The 27,673-nt window shown below is 43.2% G+C and overlaps 2 protein-coding genes across 7 annotated transcripts in view; both read right to left on the bottom strand.

The window, feature by feature from the left end:
• The window catches only part of ADD3 (adducin 3), a 90,672-nt gene extending 72,102 nt beyond the window's left edge, over window positions 1–18,570 (bottom strand). For both annotated transcript variants that reach the window (XM_050976250.1, XM_030241101.2), the window contains exon 1: window positions 18,409–18,570. The gene's annotated coding sequence lies outside the window, so the exon portion shown is untranslated. The remainder of the gene's footprint in view (window positions 1–18,408) is intronic.
• The window catches only part of SMC3 (structural maintenance of chromosomes 3), a 1,169,611-nt gene that overhangs the window by 305,733 nt on the left and 836,205 nt on the right, over window positions 1–27,673 (bottom strand). Inside the window, exon 1 of one of the 5 annotated variants that reach the window (XM_050976248.1) lies at window positions 13,762–13,767. The exons of the other annotated variants lie outside the window; for them this stretch is intronic. The gene's annotated coding sequence lies outside the window, so the exon portion shown is untranslated. Of the gene's footprint in view, window positions 1–13,761; window positions 13,768–27,673 lie in introns of those variants that run through there. 5 annotated transcript variants of the gene reach the window in all.

Genomic DNA, 27,673 nt, shown 5'->3' with positions numbered 1-27,673 from the left:
TTGGAAGAAGTGAAGAATGCTTCTCAGAAGGGAGCTGCACAGCAGTTCCTCAGTGATCATGAGCACTTTCGGGAAACTTGAATGCTCTTCCAGCACGCCCACTTGCTTCCTGTGAACAACCAGCATGCAGAATTATTTGGAGAGGTCTTCCAAAGTGCTGAGAACATGATTTCTGTGCATTTTGATGCTCTATGAATCACCAAGAACTGACTATGAAGCCAAGAAACAGTAAAACATGCACATGCACATACAACAAAATAAGAGCTGCTAAGACTAAAAATACCAAAATATATCCCAAAAATAGCAGGAAAAGGCCAACAGGAAGCTACACACTATGCCACTTCCACTTGAGACTCTTTACTTTTGTTTGGACCCACAGATCAATATGAATGTCAGGAATTAATAAAGCTAAGCAGGAGAGATCAGCTCTCCAGAGACCAGCCACATCTGCTCAGCAATGCCAAGCTGCCAGCTGGACAGAGTCCCAAAAGCCTTTAAAGGGTCATCATGCACAGCAAAAGCTTGTACTCGAGTAAAAACCTTTTAGCTTAGCAACTAAAAAGGTAATAGATATTCTGTTAATTACATTAAGTAATTAGGTCATGTTTAGCTCTGTTAATTAGGGTGGCTTATTTTAAAAGGTCTAATAGCCACAATATTTAAATTTCTGGTTTGTTTGGGTAATGCAAGAAAAATCTACTCTAAACCACTGAAATTTTTTTTGACTGACTCAAAATAAGAAGTTATGCTGTTAACAGAAAAGTTAATCAGTTGCAATGAAGTGTGGAATAAATTATTACTTGTTGAGTACTGCATATTCTAAGCAGCTTTAGTGTATGAATAATCAGTTAAGAAATGCAAAACTAAAGACATCCTGGATCTCAGTCGAGATCATCAAGCACACAAGGATACTTTATCTGGGTACAAATTGTCAAAATGCTCCTTCCTCGTGCACATTTGATAGGAGCCTGTTCAGGGAAGAAATAAACCCTGCAGCAGATGACATTTGCCTCCCTCCCCAGTATGTCCCTCACTGACACACAAAGTCTGGCAGGGTAGAAAAGCTTTTGATACATGAAGCTATTTCTGAAATAACTGCTGGCCTACGTGGAAAGTGCTCCTTCCAAATATCTCAGACTCAGGAGCACAGTACCATCCACTCTCAGTTAAACACAGCTTCATCTCCAGCTTCTTCTACAGCTGCAGGTGGCTCAGCTTTCATGTGACAAAGACAGAGCTGACACCCTTCAATACCTGGGCAGGCACGTGCTGAGGAGATCTTTTTGGGATTACAGCAGCTGAAACCCCACTGGGGAGCCTCCCCTGCTCCCAGGGGCAGCCCAACACTTTTTCATTCAGGATATCACACCTCTGATGTCTGCAAGGTATTTCCAATTCTTATCTTTTGGCTCGTTGGCAAACAGGACTCAGGAAGTGAGTCCAGGCTGGACCACTACCAGCCCCACACACAGCTTGTTTTGTAAGCAAAGAAGCCACTTCTGTGAGCACAGTTAAGATCAGCCTGCTGAAATTAGTCTGAACAATTCATGTTCAGCACAGCACCTGCAGGGCTGGCCATTTTAATAACAGCAAATCACTGCTCTTAAATTTTACCTAGAGCAGCGGCCACTGCCATAGAGTTATGACCAGTCCTTTGGGTCTGTGAAGGTTTGTCACTGCTCAGTAATGCTCATTCTAACCCCATGCAAAGCATCAGGAGCACTTCCAGCATCACAGTCCCACTACAGGATGTGGGACACTCCCCATGAAGGCACCTGGAATTATTAGCCCCCATTCAGTTAGCAAATTCAGCTACTAATTTTATATGCCTTTAAGCAGGGCTTATAAACCACACAACACAGTGCCCCAAACCAGCCATCTGGAAATGCAGTTTCATCTGCTCACCTTGGCAATCTGCTGCAAGGTTTTTCAGATGAAGATGTATTTCATCTTGTGGTGCTATATAAATAAACAAAGTATTATAAACAATCATTTTATCTGGCTAGGGTTATGTCATATGGTTTGCTTTCTCTATGAAAGAAAACACGTACATAAAGTGCAACCAGATGTTGTTGGCAGAGAATCCATTTAATATGGACTCATTTCTAAAAACATGATTGCAGATGTGGCCTACATCCTGAACCCAGTGTTTAAGGAAAAATTCTCTCAATGTGACTTTCACCTATTTTCTGTGTTTTTCTCTAAGTCTCCTAACTCACAAAGAAAATGCATGCATTTGATACAACTTGAAAAGTTGCACGGCCTCCCCTTTCACAAATCCACCAAAAAATAATTCAAGTACACCCTTAGAAAAAACCAGAGCATCTACTAGGGAAAGCCTGCTCTGCAGCAGCTCACTGCATTACCAGCTGTGAGAAGGCAACAATGCAGGTTACAACCAAGTCTAGACTGAGTTTCCTTGCTACAACAATACTTAGCTGGCACTGCACCTGACTTGGAATTTGATTTTCAAAGTGCAAAAATAGTTACTACAACTCTGCTTGCAGAACTGTGGAAACTGTAGATACTCTAAGCAACTATTTGTAGTGTTTTAAGAAAAGAAAATTAAAAGTCAGCTGATATATACCAAAGTTTTTGATTAATAATATCATCCTTGAAATCTCTTACAAATTTAGAGAGCTCTCAGTAAGGCAATTAAAATATAAAATAAAGATTTAATTGGTATACTATAGGATTGCTTAGGATATAGAAGGTTGTTTAATTTTGATAAAACCCTGAGGAACCAAGAAAAAGAACAAAAACGACAGAAAAGTTTTAAATTCAAAATCAGTAAAGTCTGAATAAAAACTCCACAGTTTCATGCTTGTTGGTTTATAAAATCCTATCCAGAGCTTCAAGAAAATTAGAATAAAGCTCAAACTCTTTTCGAAACAGGAGAGAAATAGTACAGAAAGACTGACTGCATCATTCCACATCTGAACCCAAGAGATTTTCACCATATTTGATATCCAAGTATTGAATTAATTAAGAGTAGTCCTCTTAAAAAACACTCTCCTGAATTAGATCAGACAAATTCTTATTCACATGAACAGAGAATCCAATGCTTAAGAAAAATTGTCTCTTTTTGTAATCATTACTCTCACTCCACATCCATGAGCATATGAAGTTAAATTAGTAAACCCCCCACATGTTCAGTGGTTACTGAGACTGTTCCCTTAGCAATGTACTTATTGAAAGAACACAAATACTTGAAAAGCTGGGTTAGTTAACTAACAGTGACATCACTGAGAACAGCTGAAAAGAAAGCAACCCCTTTCTCCAAATTATCTTTAGATTAGACCTTTAAAAAATAAAACTAATTCTTTCAGAGGACTTAGGAACATCTACATTTATTGGTAAAGCTCATATATTTGATTAATCTAGATTATCTTTAAGGCAAGGTATTAAAAAAGTCATATGAAATGATGAAAAAGCCAAAAAATAAAAATCAAATCAGGGGAAAGTCCTACTTCCACCTAATAAATTCTGTGTCAGATGATGTGAATGGAGGTGAAATTGTAAAATCCTCTCACGACCAGGCAATTTCTAACTAACAGGTACACTGCTACTTGCTTCTGGAGGCAGGAAGGTGGGACAACTGGAATTTTACACAACTATTTAAAACATCCCAAGTGACCTTTAACAAGAGCTTTAAACATCTGTTTTGAGAATCACTTTCAACAGGATTAAATAGATATGCATGTTTGTAGAAACACTGTTTTAGTAGGGGAATCAGGTGGTTCATTTAAAGTGTGGTTGCACCTTGTTTAGAGAGGAAGCTCTGGGGAGGATGGATAAACAAACTCTGAGCCCAGAGGTGAGCAAAGCACTTGTTCTGCTCCAGGAGGAAAGGTTCTTTCAGTGAGAGAGGCTGCTGAACTGCCCAGGCTCTGAAGCTCAGCTGTGCTCTCCCCCAAGTGTTTCCAGCTACTTTGGTGGCTCTGCCCACATGCAGTCTATCTGCAGAGCAGTCAAAAATTACCTCCCAACTTCAACTGCTACAGCCACACTTAAAAAGAGAGCCCTGATGTGTAGGTGCACTCACCTACTATTTATAACAGAAGCCTTGCTAGCAAAGCCTTTTCTTTAAACATAAAAGAAACCCCAATTTGAGAAGCCTACCTATGGATGGGGGTAGAAGAAACAAATGAGGATGTGTGTGTATTTTTTATTTTCTTCAGAGACAAGACAAATAATTAGAATTGCTTGAGAACCCAAAACCTTACAGGTGGTTTCTGGACACATTAATGAATCAATGGCAAAACTCTCACTCGTCTACTAGCTGCCAACTTCTTCACATGAAGGGTTTAACTGGTGCCAAGATGGGTGAATATGAACAGCTGTCACATCACTATGGGATAAAATATCTTAAAAGGAGAAAAATAACATACTGCAGCACTTACACAGCTTGTGTTAAAAAAATTGGGGAAAAAAAAAAACAACTCAAAACCCAAGTCTTCTCAGAGATTAAGCCAAAATGCAGACAGAATATTTAAATATAACAGCAATCTGAATAACGAGCTGAGAATTAACAGAGTAATTACTTGGTTGTTATCTGCACAGAGCTGAGAGGACCCACAGATCCAGGCCCCTTGTACCAAGAATCTGTGTGCAGGAATAACAACCCCACTGTGCTGTTCACTGCTCTGCTGGGGCACCTTAATTAGCCAGCCAAGCCCAACTGGAGTTTGCCTTGTTTTAAGGCTTCCAGCATCCTTAGAGTGTTCTCCAAACAGCAATTCAAAGCAGGAATGTGATTAAGGGGAAAGCCTTGGCTGGCCACAAATAATGCTGTGAATACCTCCTGCCTTTCTGCTCCCTTAAGGGCTGAGCCAAAGAAAGAGCTGTGGCTCGAGAGAACATCCTGGGTCTGCCTGTGGGTCTGAGTCCAGTGCAAATTCCTCCCCATAAGATGCTACAAGGAAGTCTTTGCATCTCACAGTGATGACAATTCTCCTTTCTGCTTTTACAGCCACCACTCCTCAATGCTGATCTGTCAAATACACCAAAGAGAGCACTGTCATTAGAGAGCTGCCCAATTGCACACTTCTGGTCATTTGTGCTAGTTCAGTTTACCACAAAGAACAAACAACTACAAGATCAGATTATCTTCCAGTAAAAAACATCACTCAGACCTCTCAGGAAACTTAATTTCACACAACTGCAAGGTAAATAAATAATTCTAAGAAATCAGCTGCAACCTTTTATGTTTTCCACATCGAGTTACACAACCTTGCAGCCTCAAAACCCACAGGTTTCTGTAGATGAGTAGGATTTTATAAAGCATCTGTACTTGTGTCACCTCTGGTCAGAAGTAGACATTGCAAAAAATTTCTGGACAGACAAATCCCATTTTTACAAATGCTTCAATAACTTAGGCACTTCAGGGCAGACTTTTTTTCTTTCTTACGTAATGCCCATTGCTGGAATCCAGAGAAATATTTCTAAAATTTTATCCTTGGGGCAATATGTAGTTTTACTCCTTCTGTCAGCTTGCCTTCTTTCTTTCATCAAGCAGAATCCTCCTTTACCACATATTGCATAAAAAGACTAAAAACACTGTGTCCAATGAATTTGACCACAATGCACAAGGATGATGCACTGCAAGTGCTAATCTCAAATCACATACAGCTTTTTGCCCCATGATGAATCTAGTTTTCATCTTCCAAAGTGCTACATGTTAGGTCACTGCAAGGGCTTTCATTTTTCCCATTTTTACTTCCAAGCTACTAAAGAAAAGACGCAGGAACAGAACTTAAAGTTATGCAATTGAACCCTAAGAAGTGAAAGAGCATTAGGAAAGCTCCTCCTAGATTTCTGTGAATAAAGAATTGGATAAGGTACATTGAAGAGCATATGCAGAAAAAGACAGGAAGAGGAAAGAGTTTTGTGTACTGGCCATCAACCATTGCGTCCAATTTCACCAATGAGCAAAGACACAGAAGTTTTTGAGAATAAGAGTAGGGGAAAACACCCCAAGGCATTCTAAAATGATTAAAAGGACATTTAAACAACAGCTACATTTTCAACTTCAGCTTTATGTAGTATCTCTTAGCTTGTAAATGTCAAAACTACTGCTACGTTTTTTTCTCCTCCACTCTCTCCTTGAGAAATATCTGCAGAAAACTGCAGTAGTGCACACTCTCTACCCTGAAGGACCAATGTTCTGGTACAGCAGAGGCAGTGAAAAACAGATTCAGCATCATTCCCCTTCTGGCAGTGCTCAACATGAGAAAGAGAGAGAGCTACCAGCATACCCTTACGCTGTATTTCTGGCTGGCAGTCATTTATTTATAGAATCTCACAGCAATTTTGCTTGCATCCTGAAGTGTATTCTGATTATTTTATCCCTATTTTAGCATATTACAGTTAATAACGTTTTATAAGTGTAGTAAAACATAAAATATACCAATAACAGCTAAGGGAGTTGTAGCAAGTGAGAGGCTACAGAAATGAAGGTCAGGTACTCACTCTGCCAGAAAACAGCACTGCTTCTCACTAAGCATGAGCTCAAAGCTTAGAATCAGTGTTTCAGAAACCCCAGGCACAGTCAGGTCTGTTACACTGGTTTTGGTGATAGTCCTTTCAGTGAATCTGGATGTCTCCTGTTGGATTTACTGCTCTAATGGCATTTGAATCAAGGCAACTTCCTGAGTAAGCCAGAAGTCAAAATAGATGCACAAAGATAGGATATAATTAAAAGTATTGCCCAAATCATCTGCTATTGGTCTCTCAGTTCCTTCAGGCACTCAAACTGCCTCGATTTTAAACTCTGCTTAAGTAAAATGAATGAACGCCAATAAAAAAGTTTGATGGAAAATCCAACATCAGCCAAATCTGGCATTGTTTGTTTCAGTTATATGGAATCATTGTGTCCAGTCCTTGAATCCTCTTTATTATACCCTCACTTCCCCTGACTGAAGAAACCTCTGTAACAGAAAACCCTCAGGAGCCATAATTCAACAAAGACAGCATCCAAACTTGATACAACGACTGTATGAATGAAGCCAGTAATCTGGGTATGGTTAGAGTTGAAAAAAACCTTAATTTCCAATGGACAAAATGAAAAACTACATTTAATAATAAATCTTCTTTTTATGAGTAGGCTTAATACTCTTCCTCTTGGTACAAGAATGTAATACTGTCTTCCTTGCCAAGAAAAAAAAAGGGACAGAAAACCCACACGTGACAAGAACTGTAAAACACAGAATAAACATCAGATACACCAAGCATTTTCAAAAAGTTCTCATGAAAAGTTCTCCCAAAGTTTTTAACAACATCAAAGCTTTAAATGAGTCTTCAGAAAGGCAGCAGAAGTCAGAGACACACCAGGGCTGGGGCAAAATGAGACAATTGCACAGGAATTGCTAGAAAGCCCCTCCACACACTATACTGTTACAAGAAAGCAACATGTGGGCAAGCATGGCAGTCACACACAGATCTCAGGCTGGGAGATACCCACACCACCTTTTTACTACCAACAGCTGAGAACCCAAAACTAACAGACCTTAAATGAGGGTGGTGCTTGAACCCAAACCCAGGCACTGCTGTTTTCAGTGTGAACAAGAGCAAAACTGCTGCTACTCCTGTTTGTGCATTCAAAAGGTGCCCACTACAACAAGGTCTCTCTGAAGCCATTTGGCTGCTCACTTTTAAATTTCGGGGGCTCCGTTTTGGTTTATCTAACACTGAAATGCCACCAACAGAAACCAAGTTCACACTGGGGCAATACTGCAACAGGCAAAGTAATTTTCAGAGGCTCTTTCTGTTGCAGTATCAGGTCGTCCAACACGCTGACACAGCTAGAGCAGTTATTTTTAAACACAGCCATAGTCTGTTCAACTAAAGCATCTTTACTCTGACTGAGCCAGTATTACTTTGATAAGACTCCTTAAGTCTCTACACTGAGGCCTACATATCATATGAAACAGAGCAAATGCAAACTTTGGAAGACAATCCTTCTCTGCAGCTAGAAGAAGAGAAAAAAGGAGAAGAGAAGTGCAGGAGAAAGCTGGGAGGACCTGGCACTGGGGACAATAAAGTGCTATCTGCAGGACAGCTGTTCACACTGAGAGCTTCTATCACCCACCACCTGCACAGAAAAGCACTGGAACAATTTCAGTCAACTCCAGCAGCAAAGAGCTTTCTGCTGTTAGGGGCTCAGCATTACACTCCTAAAATCCTTCTGCCAGGTTTTCTTACACATTCTTTAACTGATGAGAACCTGGATGGAAGGAGAAGAGAGGCGATGCCATTGTGAAAGGCACGTAAGAGGCTGCCAGCTAGAATTAGCATTTTGGGTGGCTCACTGAGATATGCTAAGCAACTTATTTGTATACATTTTCTTCAATAGAATTCTGAATTCTTAATATATAAACTTATCTTGTAAACATATGCAGAAGTTCATTACTAGAACCAAGAGCAGCCCCACCCTTCCCTCTCACCAAAGAAAGAATTTGTTCTATACATATAGACAGTGTGGCCTACTTGATGCAATAAAGTTCTCCTATGGCAGTATTTAGCCTCCACTTCTTACACATAAGTCATGAAATAAAGAAAAAGCAAGAGAAGCAATGCCATACACTACTCAGTAGTGCAAACCTTTGAATTTTACTATAGAAAATTTAGTTGTGCATCTTGTGCTATGCATGGACACTGCAGGCTCTGGAGGCAAGGGAAGGCTACCATGGAAAGCAACACCAAGTGCCCAAGACCAGCACACCACACAGGATTGGCACCCACTGGCAGTCACACAGAGCTGGGATATGCCTAGCATGCCAAGATTATTTTAATTAAAATATTATTGAAATGATCTAGTTTTGCCAAAACATTGCATTTATCCCAGAATCCGCCTTTAAACATGACAGCTCCCCCTTAGATTCTGAGAGCACTGGGAGGGGTTAAGGGGGAACCTCGCAGTCTGGGGGCTGCTACATTACATCTCAAAGCCCAGAGAAATTATTTGAGCATTCTTGCTCTCTCACCTCGCAGCTCCCTTGCAGAGGACCCGGCTCAGGGACTCCTCCCAGTGCTGCAGGCAGTGCCCGGCTGCAGAGCATCACCTCACCAGGATTAAGGGGCTGGAATCTACCTGGAGCCTTCTCACCCCCCCTTTTCCCTGCTTCTCCCCATTGCCTTTGACACCTTGTACACACCCAGTTCTCACTCAACCCTCTCTTGAGTTAATTCAACTTCTTAAAGAGAGTTAATGCAGCCAGAGGGGGGAGAGGAGCTTTTCTGCTGCAATTCACAGCAAATTGCACAAGTTCAGCAAGCAGCAGGGCTTACACAAGAGAGGATGAGGCAGGACCACAGGGCCAGGAGGGAAGAGCAGGGGAACCCCTTGAACTTGGTTGTAATGTACAACCCAAATATTTCAATCGGATGGAAATCTGTCCTAGAGAGGAGTGCCTGCACTAAAGAGGTGATTATATTTATTGGAACAGTGACATGCAGACTTCTTATTCGACAGGGCTCCTAAATAGGATTACAGGGCTTTAATTTGGCTCTTTAAATTGGTTTTGGAGAGAGAGAGAGAGAGAAACACAAAAAAAGTTTAGAGAGAGGGTGGAATAACCTTGAAGGGAGTACACTACATTATGCTATGTCACCCATAATAGCTTCCCTAGCACAAATATATGCTCATGCACATTCTCCAAGTTAACTAATAAACAAAAGACCCATAAAAAAGATAATTACTTACACTATGTATTTGCACACTGCAACCAGTAATTTTGTAGCTTTAGTTCTATCTTTCAAGTATCACTTATATTGACAAGGAACAGTGGCAGCAGTGTATATCACAAAATGAGTAAACAAATGACCTTTATCTGACTTTATTAAAGTAATAAACGACAGACTTTTTTTTTTTTTTTTTTTTTACTTACTTCAAAGAGAGTTTTATAGCTAGCTACCAGCAGGGTGTGGACTGAAGCAAGAAAACTTTGAAATGGGTCCCTGTGAAATCTGAAACCAAAATATGGCAGAGGTCACCTCTCTGTGAAGAACCGCCTTGTCTGTATGTATACTATAAGCAAAGCTCTGTTAGCTCAGCCTCAGTAATAATGTAATTCAACTTAGCCCCTGGGAATAGCAACAACATCAGGTTTCTACTACAAAGACAAATTTACTGCCCACAATATCTGTTACTATATATTTGCAGCATGTTTGATAGTAGCCAGACACTAGTGTTACATGCTATACCTCAAGCTATTTTCTCTTGTTAAAGGCTAGCCCGGGCTATAAATAAATTTTTATTCTTACTCTCACCATTAGACAATTCTTTTTAATCAACATTGCACGTTCATTAGTTTTATGTAATATACTAGCTAATATTAAAAGGAAAGGAAGCAATACATGTGGGAGTTTTTTGTTTTAATTTTTAAATATTTTTCCCATAAAGGGGAGAATTCCAACCCTTTTTAACAAGGAAACTGACCATTTCTCCAGGGGAGAGATAGAATCTCCTAAGACAAGTATTGGGACAATAAGACCAATATATTTCAGTCTGTCTCGTGGGCTCCTGTGAAACAGTTCACAGCTCGGTGACAAGTGCCATACAGCACTCAAGGTCCTTGGAAAGGGACCATGCACACATTGCTCTGCTGATACACATGGCCTAGGCTGTCTGCTCCTGCAGCTCTAGGAAAGGAGCAGGCAGATCAAGCTGCTGGCACTGGAAGAGCCTGGGCTCCTGCTGGCCAAGCAGAGTGCTCCTGCCTCCTGTCCCCATTTCCCCCTTTCACCCCAAGGTCTCTTCTGTGTGCCAAATGTCTCCTCAGATGGAAATCTCCACGCCTAAGCAAAGATTTCCCAAAACACTGGACTGAAGTGTTGACCACCCTTGCTGGATGACACCTCTCTGGTACAGAGGAAATAACCACATTTAACAGCCTCCATCGGACACTTTGGGTCCATCACTTGAGAGACAGTGCCTTGATCCAGGCAACTGGAGACTTTCAGGCTTAAGATACTTCTTTGAAGGACACAGGATCCCACCAGGCAACACATTAACTGCCACTTGATTTGATTAGAAGCACTGACATGCAATGAAACACTCACGTTAGGAATGGCAAGGAAAAAGAACACTTTCTGCTGACCAGACAGCAAGGTTTCCATTTTGAATGGTGTGGTGCTTGAGAAGAATTAAGCAGTCTTTGAAATCCAGCCTTTAACCAGGAGCTATCTTAGGACATGTTAAAACGAGGGGCACAGATCTTAAAAAACATCGAAGTTTAAGCAAACACACACAAAGAGCATTATGCATATGCAACAACCCTTTAAAGAGGAAGCAGTATTTCAGTTTCTCCCCAAGTTCTTGGCTCACAGGAAAACATCTGATATAAAAAGGGAACCAACCCAATCTGCCCCCCTGCCACCTCAGGGCAAATTATCCAGGCACCTATAAAAAAAACCTCCTGATGCTTTACAGCTTGAATGTTTTATATAGTTAAACAGAGTTGTCTTGAGTTCACATACTTCATGTTATTTGATACGTTTTAACTAGGAAGCTACCTGGATTCATTTCAAGATTTTCTTTTTTTTCCTTTTTTTTTGAACTAACCTGTTTTGGAGCACAGACTCTCTCCTGCTAGCACTACACAGATGTATTCAATCTCCCTGCATGCTGCAGAAGTATTTAAACAAAGTTTGAAACAGAGTAAAAAAATGGAGGGGGGAACCTGACTGCCAGACCACTTGGTTTGGTTTCTGCTTTTGTCTTGGGTTCATTTATTTATCTTAAAAAACCATAAATTTCAATGTATTTGCAAATTGTTCTGATTTTTTTTCCTGCTCCATACCAGACCCATAATTTTGATCAGGTTGATAAGGAACAAAACAAACACCCAAAGATGACTTTGCTGGTTACAGACATACTTGGCTTTACAAAACATTGCACTAAACATTATTAAAACATGCGTCACAAGTCCTTTTTTCTTCTTGAGATGCACAGAATTAAATCTCTGCAATAAAAATATTTATGAAATTTTGACTGAGAGATCTACTTTGGACAGTTTGTCTCAGAAGATGGAGTTTTTTGTTCCAAATCATGCACGCACAGAGCTATCTGCCAAGCTCTCCAACTGTGTCACTCCAGTCCTTAAGCCATTTAACACAGAACATGCACGTGTCCTGTGAATGCCAAGTCAGCTACGTGTCAAAGACAAACAGCTCTGCACAGCCAACCCATTCCAATCAGCACATCAGTACGAAATCTCATTTGTATTCAGTAGTATGCCCACTGATGGGAATGGGAAAAAAAAAAATTAACACATACCCACAAATGCTTTTACAACTTCAGTAACTTTAGGAATAAGAAAGTTACACAAACTTTGGCCTGAAAATACACAGTTGGCCCTAGTGAGGCACAGCTTCTCTTTAGTGGGTGAGTTAAAGACCATGAACATCTTTGTCTTCTGCCCTTATGGCTGGGTCCAAGAGCATTAGAGTTATCAGAAGCATTTTGCCTTTGCCTATATATTTAGACATATTTAGGCATTTAAAGACAGTTGCAATTGAAAGCCAGAAATTGCACAAATTAACTGTGAACACTACAAAGACAATTATCCCTTAGCCAGGTATTTACTGCAAAGCTTCATCTGCAATCAAGATCTGAAACAGGATGATGGGCTTTTTGTGGGTACTATCACAATTTAAACACAGTAACAGAAATACATATTGAACTAGGTATTCATTTATTATTGCAGTAATGCTGTATCAGGAAAGCTACATAGGCAAATGTAGCATAGGCATGCCAGGTATCATTTTCACATACAAGTTCTTACACCCTAAATCTCAGCACCTTCAAAGAACTGTAGTCAATACAGCTGAAAATAATAATTTGAGAACACTTGATCTGACCTTCCACAGGGCACACCATCAAATACTGTATAAAGTCTGTATGTTCCCAGAAAAAAAAAAAATAGGTTAGGTTTTGGTGGTTTAGGATACACAGCAAATATGTTATGTTGCCTGGTGTGTAGCAATAATTTAAATAATATTGAAAGGCAGCTTGCTTAAATTGTGTTTTACTTCTGTTTTAGCATTGATCAGGAGCCTGGAGGAATTGTTATACAATTCATTAGCACTCCTAAAAATGGTTGTGTATCTGAGTCAGGAAAAAACAGAGGTACTTGTGAGGTCAGTACTTTCAAGTTATTGTATTCAGTTCTAGACAGAGCTGGATGCACTGCCTAGTATTGTCCACTGTTTCCGTCCCAAAATTCTATTTTCAATTTCACCTAATTTTTCATATTAGGCTGAAGGTTGCCTCTGCTAAGTGTCTGCTAGATCTGAAGCATCTGAGCCAAACCACTTCTCTCTTTCTGACATCAGGGCTCCTAAGTGTACTTTCCAACGCTGTAATTTAATTTTTAAATTGAGGATATTTTCTTTGGAAAGCACTACCCAGCTTTCAAACACTTGACTTTGTGGCCTTAGCGATGCTCTTTATAAATACAGAGGTTTTTTGTATATACATCCATAAAGACTAAAACATCATATGGATTGTTAAGACAGTACTGGGATTCTGGATTATATGAAATGACTTACATTAATACCAGCAATCTCTTTGAACCCAGCCAATTTATAATTTACACTGCTCTAGAAACTATTTAATTGAATCACACAGACAACTTCAGTACCAAACTGCTCCCACAGCATTCTGCCAAGACTTCTAGAGCTGTCCAAAAAAACCCCAAAAGACAACTGGTCCACATTTGTAGGGGGAAATATAATATATACTTACAATTATATTTTTCCTTCCTTGTTTTGACTGTATTGAGCTTTACCCATCAAGTAAGCTTTCCTATTTTGCACTCTATTTACCATCAGAACATACACAGGTGTCCTTCCAGGGCTGACATTTACTGTGCATTTGCAAACAGAATATGCAGCTCCACCTGGCCTCTAACCTAGGCTGTGTTTAGTGTAATAGCAATGGATGACATGCAGAGGGATACTTGTTTTCTACATGAAAAAAAAAGTCAAACAAAAGCAAAACAACGAAACTCCCGTATCATTTAAACAATTGAATATATGCATTTAAAAAAAAGTTTGAGATCAGTTATTATAGGTATAGATGAAGACAACAAGCAGAGATTTTCAAAGCAATTCAATGAATCCTCTTTGGCCAACAGAGCAGAGGTCAGCCCTTGGCTGAAGTGCTGCAGTAACACCAGGTACTCGTTCAGGGCAGCACAGCAACAATGGGAACAGCAGCAAACTGCTCTCAACTCCGTGCTGCTCAGGGCTGCTACGTACTTCAGCTGCAGAAGTAACTTCAGGGGATTCCAGCTGCACAGGGGAGAAGGGATTTACCAGCTGTTAGCTGCTGTGGGTCAAGAAACACAACGTGAAATGCTACAAAGCAAGCCCCAGCTCTCACACCAGCCTGTGACTTACGGATCTTCACCTCAGCCTGCTGACTCACATGAAACTGCCTCCTGCTTTGATGTCACTTGGATTTTAACAAGCTAGACAATGCGAGTGAAGAAAAGAGTTTGTTCCTAGCCAAGACCACAACAGTTTAACAGACGAGAACAATGAATGAGGCTATTAGAATATTTCCCTAATTAGCACTTTGTAACAGCTGATTGCATCCTTGTCGAGCGGAATTGACATTACTACCATAAGACACAAACGATGTTTAGTATGCTCCCAGAGTCCTAAATAAACAGATACCTACATCACATTCACCAGACTGTAAAGATCCAGGGGGCAATACAACACCTGGAGCCATCACCTTCCCACTGAGGCCTGATGCTCTCAAGCTTTTTCCCACTATACAACTTCTCAACGAATCTGTAGAAAATGTCAAGTTTTTAGTAGTCAACATTTTCCAGTTTACTCTGCACTTTTGAACTGCCATCCCTCTGCCACCAGCCCAGATTAAGAGCATGCCATAACTGAACATACTTTCTTATCTAACCAAATAAAATTTGTTTCTCTTCATTAATAATCTGGATCATAAATTATCTGCAAAAAAGCCGCGTACTTGCTAGGATATCTTTAAATGAAATACCTTACAATCCCATTTGTGAAGATGTACAATGACATGTGTTATCTTGAGTACAGAAAAGAAACAAAAGTGTTTTCCCACCTGTCAAGTGACTCAGTATAGAAGCAGAGTAGACTCTGTGGGCAAACAGAACTAATATTAACACACAATGAGTAAGTTACTACTTGTTCCCCAAGGGTCAAGTAGCTTCTATTCATCTTCATCTGCCAAAAAACACTACACAAAAGACAACTAACCCCCAAGAATCCTACCAGAAGCCACACCACCATGTCTCATATGGCAACAGGCATTTCAAAATACAGCTTGAAGAAAAGCCTGTGATGTAAGGGGAAGCAATGCCATTAAAAAATATAGATTGCATTCTCTAAGTCAATACCAAAACAATGACCAACTCAGTTTTTGAAGCAGCAGCACTATGAAAATGCAAAATTGATTTACAAGGGAAATAATAGCCAGAGGTTACTATGGCTGCTAAAGTTACAGGACATTTTTAAAGGAAACTAGAATTTATATCCAGTTTAAAAAGCACTAGCAAAAAGGCAATTTTATGCACCATCTCGAAGTGAAGAAAGTTATTCCCCTAAATTAAAATTGGTTTTTTTAAGCATTATCATTCCAGCACCATCCACAGCACAGCAATGACAGCACTGCAGTTTTAACTGGCAATGATGACTTTAACAAGGGAAAAACCAGCAGCCTTTTGCCTTCTTTCAGTTCAGTTCTTGATCTGTAAAACATTTCCCTACAAAAGGAAACAAACTAATGCCGGCCTTTCTTAAAACAGTTTTCATTTCTCGCCTCTCACATGTTAATTTCTCACGATTTTCACTCTTACATGTTAATTTCTCATAATTTTCACAGCAAATAGAGTCTTATGCCAGGTCATTTGGCCTCTAACAAGTGGAGCTGAACAAAAGCAGGCGGCCTCTGTGTGCAATGTCACCTCTAACATCACATGCAACAGGGACTGTTCCAGCACAGTTACACCGAGCCCAGCTGGGCTCAGCCAGCCCTGTCCACCAGCTCATTTCATAACCAGCAAAGGGTCACTACTGGGGCTGCAGAACACCTTGCTGGCCAAGGCAGTGAAACTGCCCCGTTCCCCCAGATAGCTCCAGTCCAACCACCCTGCAAGCACTGCAAAGCCTGGGTGGGGCAGAGGCACCCCCTGGACCTTCTCTTTGGGTTAGATCATTGTGGGGCACATGGCAGCTTGAATCCACCACCCTAAAATCACCTTTCCCTTAAATAATGTCAGCTGCCTCAATCCTCAGGCAAGAGTCAAGGATAATGACTGATTTAACCAAGAGGCCATTAAATCCCCAGATATCCTAAAGCACAGCAGCACTCCATCTATTGGTCAGGAATTAAGGACGTGCTTAATCATCATCATCATCGTGCACTAACCTCTATCATTAAACACTCAACCCCTAAGCAGCCCACCCCTTCCTGCCTGGGACTTCACATTCTTCCAGCAAAAATTAAACTCAAGTAATAATATCTTCTGAGAAATAATGCATCTAATACTAAAAGCATTAACATGACAACATCTAAAGTTAAAACTGCTATACTCTACTAGTTACACAATTATCATTTTGTTTCATTGAGAAATACACACACTTCTTACTCAAATCAGCATTGAGGAGCTTGTCTGATAACAGCCTAAGAGCTCAGGCTGTCCCCTGGGCTGACACTTTCTTTCCCTGCAAGGACTGGATGCCACCAAGGAGGTTTGTACAGTTTGTTCACACACAGCTTCCAGCCAGCAAGGCAACTGAAGTGACCGGGTGTGTAGCCCTGAGAACTCCCCGGTCCAAGACAAACCCTGGCAGGGAGGCAAAAGGGAGTCTCTCACAGCAGAACTGCTGTCAAAGCAGACACATGCAGAACCTGCCCTGTCTTGCACCACTCCCCCCAAAAGCCACCACCATCCCCTCCCAGCAGATCACACACAGCCATGCTTCTGCCACACCTGTGCTTCACTCCAGTCATCAGCAACTGGACCAGAAGGTAAGCGAGACAGCTGCCCCAGGCACGCCAAGGCACTCTTTGAAAGGCTGAGGTTACATTTGTCAGTTTCATTCCTCTGGTACCAAAACTCATTTAAGCAGCAACTTCTCCCACACAATTCAGCAATTCCATACATTCATGCTTTTATAACCCTTGGCCATTCATTTTTTGGCCCAGATATTCATTGCCATTGATTTTATCTGTTTGTTTTTTTTAAACTTAACTCCTCCACATAGTGGAACTACGCAGATGAGGCACATGCCTACACATTTTACCTCTGCTTGGTATCACATCACTACCCTCCAGACACGAGTCCAGGACATGTGAATGAAAACCAGCAGATTCAGGCTCAACCTGCCTGAAAAATACAATGCTGAGACAGAAACAGAGGCAATCCACCTCCACGACCGCGGTGTTGCTTTTGAGGCATGCTCACCCCTCCTTACAGAGCCACTCCGAGGCTTCCCTGCCAAAATCCATCGTTCAGCCATGCAGACACTGCCTGCCCTGAAGTCTGCAGTGAACACTGACTGATAACTCCGCTCTGAATTCCTAAATAAGCTTTTTAATGCGAGATGAAAACTGACCAACACCGAGGAACAAACTCCCAAAAGGCCCATCGTAAATCCTCATTTCTGGAGCCTAAAGTTCGAGGCAGCAATCTTGAATTTCCTCCTCCCTAAGACAAGCACAGGATGGAGATAATTCCGAACTGCGAGCAGAGCAGGGGGCTGTGTGGCCACGGCGAGCCCGCAGCAGCGCTGGGCTGATGCTGGTCACGCCGGTGGGTCCGCGCTGCCGTGACCGGAATGCCTGAGCCTGCACCGGGAAGCGCAATCCTGGGCACCCCGCACCGCGATCCACGGCCAAGGTGGAGCTGCGCGCCACTATAAAAACCCCAAATAATGTGGATTTTAAGAAGTTTTCCGAGAGGCGTAGGGAGCCCGGAGCCCTGCGGTGGAGCAGGGGCAGTCCGTAGTTACAGCAATCGCTCCCAAGGTTTTATTTGATTAGCGGAGTTTCGGAGCGGAGGCGCATTATTTAAAGCCCCGTCCTCCTCCTCAGCCCGGCGCCGAGGCAGAACGGCAGCACTGCAGCATCTCCCCCGGCGGAGAGCTGGCGTAGAGCCGCGGACAAGTTCCCCTCGGCCCCGCGGTGCCCCCGCACCGCCCCATCCCTCCGCCGGCCGCGGCCCCGCGCTCCCCCCGCAGCCCCGGGGCGGCCGCGGCAACGCGGGGAGCGCTCGGGGCCTCCGGCCGCCGCCGCCCCCCTTCCCCGACCGCGGCTCTGGGGCGGCCCCGGCCCCGCGTTCGGCGGGAAGGGAGATCCCCGCTGCCCCGCCGTCCCCGTGCCGGTGCCCGCAGCCGGGGCAGCGTTACCTCAGCGGGCCCGCGCCTTTGTGCTGCAGTCCATCCCCGCGCCCGGCGGCGGGAGCGCCAGCACCACCGGGAGCGGGCGGGGAAAGGGGCGGCGCACTATGTGGCAGGAAGGGACACCTGGGCTCCTCCTCCCGCGCCTGCCCGCCCGTTGTGGATCACTATCTGGCAGCGTGAGGGGGCTCGCTCGCCGCCCTTCCCCGGCCGCCCCTCGGCCAAGTTGGAATTACGGCCGCCTTTCCTCGCCCTTCCTCGGCTTCCAACTTGGCCGAGGGGCGGCGGCACTGCCAGCGTCCTCCGCCCCGGCTGCCCTCCATTGTTGTCGCCCGCCCCGCGCCGCGGCTGTACCTGCAGTGCGGGGCTGGAGCATCGATCCCCGAGGGGCTGCGCCGCTGGAGAGCGGCTCCGCGGGGGCCAGCGCACCGCTGGGGCGGCGGGGGCACGCGGGGAGGTGTGTGCGGGAAAAACGAATAAAGAACCCACGCCCCCTAAACAAACAGCAACAACAAAACCCTGGGTTGGAAGTGAAATTGTGAGAAATTTAAACAGTTGTTGGGGCTGAAAGGCGGCAGACGGCTTCTCCAGATGGCTCGTGCTGCTCAGGAGAAAGCTCTTTTGCCGAGAGCAACCCTGGCTAAAAAAAGCTGCACAAAATGCTAAAGTCATATTGGCAAACACTGTCCTTTCTTTCGCTCTCTCTTTTTTTTTCCCTTGTTTTTTGTTTTCTTGGCTTTCTGTAGTTGTTCCGCTTTGCGGCTGAAATCATCCCTGTTCTTGGTTCCCCACCCAAAGTTACTCGGTTTCTCGGTTTCAGAGCTGGTTTTGTTGCATCTGAGCGGCTCTGATCAGACGTTTGAAGCCACGGAAGCACTGGGGGCTAGTTCTCCTTTTTATGCAAAAAACAACACTAAAACCAAAACAGAACAAACAAACAAAAATCCCTCTGTATTTTAATTATGTTTTTAATTATTTCTAAGACACAGAAGTCCCCAAGTTCAACGAGTCCCCATGATCCAGGCTAGGAGTGAATTACAAGCAGGATAAAGTAGAAACTTTGTAAAATATGCTTGAAAGTCTTAGAAGGTCCCTTTGAAATCAGCGCTGCTGTTTTCAGGTGCAAAATTACACATTAACTAACTCCATGTAGGTTCGGGGGACAAAACCTTTTAATTTAAAAGCAGTACCTTTTCTGGGTACTGCTTGCTTTTAAGGAGCCCCTCGAGGACAGTGGTCATGGGGAAAGCAGCAGGGTAGGATGAAGACCCTGTGTGCCAGGACCCTCTTCTGATAGAGTCACAGAGAGGCTCCAACCTGGCCAGCTGCTGCCACCGCATCAGTGTAGGAGCCACAGGACCATCGCAGAAAAGTGAGCAAGGGCCCTTGGGAGCTAGAGAGGTCCTTGGAGAAGAAAGCACCTGAGGCACCAAACTGTCCAGCCATGGGGTGTCTGATTTGAATACAGAGAGGGTGCAGAACACGTTTTAACTTTGCAAATGTGTTCCCAACACTGAGACGGCTCCACCTGACGGCATCAGCGCCAAGGGAACCTGCAGGTACCAGCCACTAATAAGGGGATGAGGTGGCACAGCATCTGTTATTTAATACAGGACTTTTAACTATCTGGTGGCTGTTGGAAATTAAAACTTACCTTGGGCACAGGAAGAATATAAAACTACATGTGGAGTGTGCTATGAAGGTTGGAGCAATTGGCTTTTTCCAATTTGCCTATTAATTCAGTTTAACACTTACGGATTTAGTAGGGCTGTTCCATCCATGTTCATCCCCTCATTTTTATTTCCTTTTGGAAAAAATTTACAGCTGTATCATGTTTTAATAAACCTTGAATCTGAAGAGGGCAATAAATTAGAAACTTTAGGTGTGGTTTTGAAAGTGAGGGTGATACTGGAATGAAAGTAGTGGATTGGGATTTGCCTTGAATTTTGAGCTCTGGCCCAGACAACGGCTTAGCTAGAGAGGGTGCAGGCACATGAGTGATTGAATAGGAACTGGCCACACACAAATTTCAGCTGGAAACCAGAACAGAGTTGTTAACCATTAGAGCAATCAAATACTGCCTTTTCCGAGGGGGGTATTTGGAATGGAAAATCTCACTGCTTTAAAGTTGTAGTTTATTAAAGTCATTATACAATGCATTGTCTGCAGCAGCAGGGGACAGACTTGATGTCTCAGAAGTGCTAAGGTGCTGTGTGACATTGATCACACACCCTGATATTTGAATTTCAGAGGCAGCAGTTGCTTATCCCAGCAGATGCCTTTCAGGTTTATTGTAGGGTGAGTTTTCTTCTCCTGGGCATGTAGATGAGTTCTACTTTAGTCTCAGAAGGATTATGAAGCTGACATGTACTGATGATTCAGGCTGTAAATGGATTACAAGCATGATCAAGGAGAAGCTCTTCTGCATGGAAGAGACTTCTCCCATTAGTTCTGGAGCTTTTGTTCTCTCCTTCTAAACAGCTGCCAGGTGCTTCTAGAGAGTCAGTGGTGTGGGCCACTCTAAGTAGGCAGAACTCTGTGCTGCAGCTCCTGCAGGTGATGCAGCAAATGGACACCTGTGCCTGTGGGCTCCTGCAGTGCTTGGGGGCTGCTGTGCAGACATCCTGGTGTGGAGTGGGACAGGTCACATCCAGAGCGGGGAGGACAGATGATAGGCAGGACTGTTTTTTTGGGGTTGGACTGTATCTTAGCAGTAAACCCCCCCCTTAACAAGTGAAACCAAATACATAGCAAGCTGCAACAGCAATTTTTGGAGAGTAACCCCTCAGACATACACCCACCTTTGTTACGCTCTCTGGATCTCACACTGTTTCACTCTGTCAGCCATGTCAAGGAAACCCTCTCTGTGTACATTTCTTGCTAAATACATTGAAAAAAATCCACACAAGAAGTAAAGTGTTTCCTTTTTGTGATCCCAGTGTGGCAGAATTGCTTTGCCACTCACATGGTAGGGCAGCCTTTTCACCTTCCATAAAGCCACATGTCTCATCAGTGGACCTAGCTGAGCTACTCATTAGAAACTTGGCCAAACCACAAACATTTGTTTCCTTGCTTTATGCCAAACTCAGAGAAAGGATAAGGGAGTGGCATGGAGCTCATATTAATGAGTCCTTCATTCCCCACAGAGAGATAATAAGAGCACTGCTCAGAGATTCATCAATTTTTTTTATTAGCACTTTAATGACCTGCATGTTTGGGGTTTTTTGAGAAGTTACTTCAGCTAAGAGCTGGATAATTCCTCATGCAGCTGTGGTTTAGGAAGCAGCCTAGGGGACACACATGCCAAATTACTTTAGCTCTAGTTAAAAAAAACAAATATACCACAAGGTTTCCTGGGTGCCTCCCTTTTCAATCAAGGGCATTATGTCCTCAATCTGTCTCTTCTAGGTCACATGGGGGGGTTGGTTTCTTTTTCAATCTTTGCAGCTTCGTGAGCTGTTCAGCAGAATGCCAAACACTGGTGGTACTGCATGTTCCCCACAGACAAAGGGCTGTAACAGCGCCCTGACCCTGGGCACTCCGGGAGGGAGGCTCCCTTGGGAGCAGTTAAAGGCATTTCTGGGGACCAGCACAGATCCCACAGAACCCAGCAGGCTGCCTGAGGAACAGAGCTACTAAATGCTGAGAGCTGGAACCTTTTCCATGTTGCTGCAGGGTGAACCTCTAACCAAGGGATTTTGCAGTGCCTGCTGAGGAGTCTCTGGCCCTGTACATGTGGTGGGAACTCACTGCAACCATCAACACATTACAGTGAAGGCCAATGACAACAAAAAGCTCTCATGGGCTTGGAAGAGGCTGCCCAGAAATTATCCAAAATTTGATATTTGCAGCTTTCCTCACATAAGGAACTGCTTATGGTGGCAGTCAATAAAGGCAGCTGCTCAGGAGTCCTTTTGGTTTAAAAGTGAAGAGCTGCTGGCCTTTTGCTGTCACTCAGGAAGGCCATCGGATGGAAAATGTTGTAAAATCTCTTCCCATGCCTCCCCTGCTCCCCAGTGACCAGATTTCCTTCTGGTCTTCTGGAGGGAGCTGTGAGAATATATACATTAAAGACAGGGATGTAGTCAGATACTGCAGGATAACCAGGGTTATGAGAGTGTTATAAAGGGATACGATTTACTTTTTCCTGAATCAAGCCCCAAGTGTTTCCTGTCAGACCTCGGTACAATGGGATACAAATGTACAGTCCATTACGTTCACATTTCCTCCAAACTGCTGTCTCTTTCCTTGAGCACAGAGTACAGGAAAGGATGCTTGCTGCCCCCACTCGTGTCTCTCAACTGACTTTATCTCCTTTGAAAAGGGAATTGAGACATTTAGCATGCACTGTCTTCAGTAGGTTGCCTTAGGATGAGAGAGGTTGTAAACATGGAGGAATGCCTTTGATATCAGAGAGCTTCACTGGAGTAACATCAGCATGAATGAATGCAAAATTAGGTCCATGGGGAATAAAATGCTAGGCCTGGGGATAAAAAAAAAAAAAAATCAAGATTCACAGCACTAGTCCAGAAGAATAGTAGCTCATACCATATAAGAACCCCATAGTTCTCATTTCCTCCTTATCCCTTCAGGACAGGAAAGAACATCCTGCTCTTCTAATATGAACAAAATAAAAGTTATTTTTGGAAGAAAAAACTCATGTTCGGAGCACATTTTTAAAAAGACATCGCTAATCTGAGATTCTGATGATGCATCTGGAGCACAGCACATCCCTTTGAACCAAGAAACCCTCATTTATTGGCTCAGCACCATCTACACTCAGGCAAAAGATTTGTGTTAGTTGAACAACAAGGTAGGGATTCTTTATCAGCACATGAATGGTGACTTGAACCTCAAGTGCTATCTCTGACATGGGTGTGCTGTCACCAGACACACACCAGCTGGGAAGCCCAGGGCAACTGCCTGGGGGAGAGGAGCATGGAAGTGTGGGAGCCTAAGGTCATGGCACACTGATAGATATGCATGTTGACTCAGTAGGTCTGAAAAAGGTTCTCTGTAACTCCCCTGGAGTTCCACTTTCTGCTTCATTACCCCAAAACAAATTGAATATAGGACAAAAATAGTCCCCCACCCTTAGCATTGAGGTATCTTGGCATGCTGAGCTTTTTGTGTTATCTCAGGGCCCACAAAGGAGCATGTGGTGTAATTTCCTGGACAAATGTTTCAAAGTTTAGAGCATCAAGTCAAATTCAGAGCTGTTTGGGCCAACTGCTGCTTTTCATATTTGATGGATCACTTGAAAGGACAGCAAAGCAATGAAATCAGCCTCAGATTTGTTAATATGCCTAAACAATATTAATTCATGAATAATGTTTTATTTTGGATTTTGATAAGTAACTGTCACTCCCAAAGCTCCTTAGGAAGCCAGTAATATAGAAGAATGTGTATTAGTGCAGTATCTAACAATAAGGATAAACAAATTGTAGAGGAGTTAATAATTTACCCATTCAAGATTAGCAAACAGCTAATGTACTATAAAAACAGTTCCACTTTCCCTTTAAAACCATTCATAGAGCATAAGATTTTAGCTCCTCTCAGTGTCAAGGGCCCCAAATACCTAAGCAGACTCTTGGGAATGACCTCATCTGTAGTTTCTGAGTGTATTCCCAGGGATGTGTAATGCTAGGAATGGCTGGATCGAAAGCTGGGGGCAGGAGCTCGCTGCCCCAGCACAGCAGGGTTCCCCAAACTGCAGCACAGGCCAGCAGTGCCTACAGAGAGCTCCTGGCACCCGCCTGCAGCATGCCAGAGTGTGCTCAGGGCAGGGTCCTTCTGTCACTGCAGCCATCGGAGCAGGCTGAAAAAACCATCCCGAGATATTCCTATGAAGTCAGTGGATTACTCACATTCTTAAAGCACTGATTTCCCTGGTGGGACGAGTTGTGCTCAGTGGTTTTCATACGAAAGGATGTGAGATTGCTGCTGCTGGCTGTCTCCATTTGTTCTCAGACAGGAAGTGGAGAAGGGCAGTGGAACCAGTGATCAGGTCTGTGCAAACAGACACTGGAAACTCAAAACAAATCAGTCACAGAAGTATGTGGATAGAGAGAAAAGAGAAAAACTTTTGCTTCTCTTTGCCCAGCAAATCCTGGTAATTCTTCAGAATGTGTACTAACCAGTTCCAAGTCTGTCTCTTACCCTGTGATGATTTACCCTAAATTGCAAAGTCTGTGGTTTTAACCGGGATATCTGAACTCTCTGGGACTCCACAGGGGAAAGATAAATGAATTTACAGAGCAGACTTCAGTGTCACAGCTGAGGGAGATGAGGAAACTGTGGAGAAGTAAAAGCACAAATTCCCTGTAAGAAGAATGTGTAATTCTACATAGCATCACTTACATACCAGAAAATAATACACAGATCCACTATCTAATTAGAGTTCTGAATGTGTGTGTTATACAGCAGATGAAGCAGTTCAAACTACTGTGCAGAAAACAGACCTTGGATTGTCTAAAGATAGATGGTGAAAAACTATCAAACATCCAGAGTTTCCTAGACCTCACCAGAGTGAGAGATACATCAGTACAAATTTGGTCTCTGGCCTCCTGGAGCTCTGCAAATCATCAAAAAGGACATTAATGTCATTAGCAAAACCAACAAACGTACCTATACTTATTACTTGTTTGTAATAAGATTTGGCTAGTGTATAATTAGCAGGCTGCAGAAGTCTTTTACGACCTCTGAGAACAATCTCTGCCATGCTGAGGCTCACCAGAAAATTCCCATTCTTTCCATGTAGTTACAACGTCCCCATTGGTTTCTACTCCATCAGATGGACTGACATAAGATAAGTATATCCAACATGTCATATGAATCCATATGAAATATATATATGTATATACATACACGTGCATTACTTTGATTATTTATTCTACAAGGATAATCTTTGACCAGGAAGAAAGCTTGTTCCCCAAGAGGCAGTAACACTCTTCTGCCAAGCAGGACAGTGAGTTATCTTGTGTATTTGTAGTAGGTAGACACAGGATTACCCATCAGTTGGCTTGAACACATCTGACTGTGCATGGTTGATAGAGCTGGTTCTCTGCCCTTCTGCTGGGATGCTTTATTCTCAGGGCTTAAGCATGGCTGTAGTGAGTTCTTTAAACATGTGTCTAACTAGGGCAAGGGAGGCTGGAATGGGACAAGTCACTGAATAGCTGCTAAACTGGGGCCCTGATTTGGATCCCAGTGCCAGCTGGGTGCCAGAAAATGGCACTGAACAAGAGAGCAATTCATGCCACCACTCTGTAGAAAGCTGGGGGAACGTTTTTCTTTGGTTTAGGCTTGTATGATGCTGGAGGGGAAAATGGCACACAAGTGTTCATCTGACACTGAAGCAGATGAGAACAGCGGTGTTGGAGTTGGCCCTCTGTCAAGCTGAGCTGCAGCTACAGATCAGGCATCCTGCCTGGCTTTCAGATAGGAAACCAGCTCCAGACCTCGCAGCTCTGCTGCGCTTTTCTACAACGGGGGGCTTTCAAAGCTGTTGAACCTATACATGAGAACCGGCTGTTCCACTTCCTTTTCCAACACCAGAGGTGTAAAGAGGCCAGCACACAGCCAAGAAATGGGGCCCTGAGTCAGCTGGGATTTTCTGAGCATCTGACTGATAGCTACCCTTCCTCAGATGGAGCACTCCAGCTGCTGGAGCTGGCTGCTGCTTCTAGGGGCCAGCTCTCAGGTTCCTTTAATGTTCTCTGTGCTGTGCTCTGAAGCTCATCTCAATGATTCAAGTGCTTTTGGGAAGCTGGCATGGAAGGACCTGTTTTGTGATACACCTTCTGTCCCTTGCACCAGTGTTGTGCCCCCCACGCTTTGGGAAAATTGCTCTTGGATTGCAAAATGTGTAACTCAGATGTTGTCTCTCTGCCTTGCAAGTGGCTGCTTGGGACAGCGATGTGCTGGGACTGTGCAAGTGATCCCTTCCCCTCTCATGGATGAACAATACATTCCCTTCACTTGTGATATTGTTATCAATGATTCAAAATGAGATAGCAAAAATTCTTTCCATGCTGTGTAACGAGCTTCCTAGCAGAGAGATCCAGCTGCAGATATGGTACTCATGCTCTGGTGCTGTCAAGGATTATCAGTGTAATGTTGGATGCTAATGGAAAGATACACTGAGTGTTAAAAAAACCCAAAACAACTGCTGTAATAAAATAAGACTGGAAGTCTGTTGCTGCTACAAACTTGGTGTATGAACATGGGCATATCTTCAGGAGAAAACATCAAGTTTGCATGCCCATGTCAAAATTTTCCATGTCCTGGCAGATGGCCTTTCAAATTCCATGACAACAGGTACGACCAAAATTCATAACCTTTCTTCTACCTGAATGCTCATTTTGCCAACCCTTGACTGAAGTGTCCTGAGCCACTGATTTGTCTAACTGGATCCTACACTATGCTTCTGTTTCAAAGCCTGCTAGCAGGCAGGCAACACCAGCCAGCTTTACTTACAGAGCCCCTCTGGTTTCTGAGGAACTTTCATTTCTCTCAAAGTCAAACTGGCGATTCAAGACTAATGAACTGCTGTGAATACTCTGCTTTATCAGAGGAAATAGTTGGAGGCTGAAGTCTTGGTCCCTAACAAGTCTTTGCGAAGATATTAACGTGTCTTGCCAAGATCTAGTAATTCCCTCGCAGCCAATGCAACATTCCTCAGAGGCCATAAGGCAAGGCTGGAAAGGGGGATCATGTGGCTGGGCCCAAGCTGAATTAGCTACTCCAGAGAAATGCCCTGAGCATGTGACTTCTTTGCAGACACAGATCTAAAGTAACAAACCCACCTGATTTTGGTGAATCCATTCAAGACATCTATTCTCAAGATGTCTTATGTAAGAAAAATAAGAATACATTTTCCAAAGTGAAACTAAGAACTGTACATAGAATGCTATAGCCATAAGAAAACAAGAAGACTTGATGACTGGGGTAAAAAAAGGAAGTGGGGAAGCGGACATTGCCCAGCTATGCCTACATTTTATTTGCTTGCTCTCCTGTGAGGAAAGTGTCAGGAGAAGAAAAACAGAAAAATGCTACATGTATCCCCTGTAACTGATTATGCAAAATACTGTCCTTCTGGGAGCTGCTTATAATAAGTTAAACCTGACTTTCAGGGGATGAACAGCAGGTTTTCAATTATGGCATTTGAGACCTCTGGAATGGGGATTATGAGAACACAGCAAAAGTCAGATGGCCCTTTTGAGACGTGCTTTTTATTCAGTGACAGACGAGCCCTCACGCTGGTACTCTTGCA

Source organism: Serinus canaria, chromosome 6 (genome assembly GCF_022539315.1).
Source record: "Serinus canaria isolate serCan28SL12 chromosome 6, serCan2020, whole genome shotgun sequence".
In the NCBI taxonomy this organism is placed as follows: Eukaryota; Metazoa; Chordata; class Aves; order Passeriformes; family Fringillidae; genus Serinus; species Serinus canaria.
This window is presented reverse-complemented; position numbering and strand designations above follow the sequence as displayed.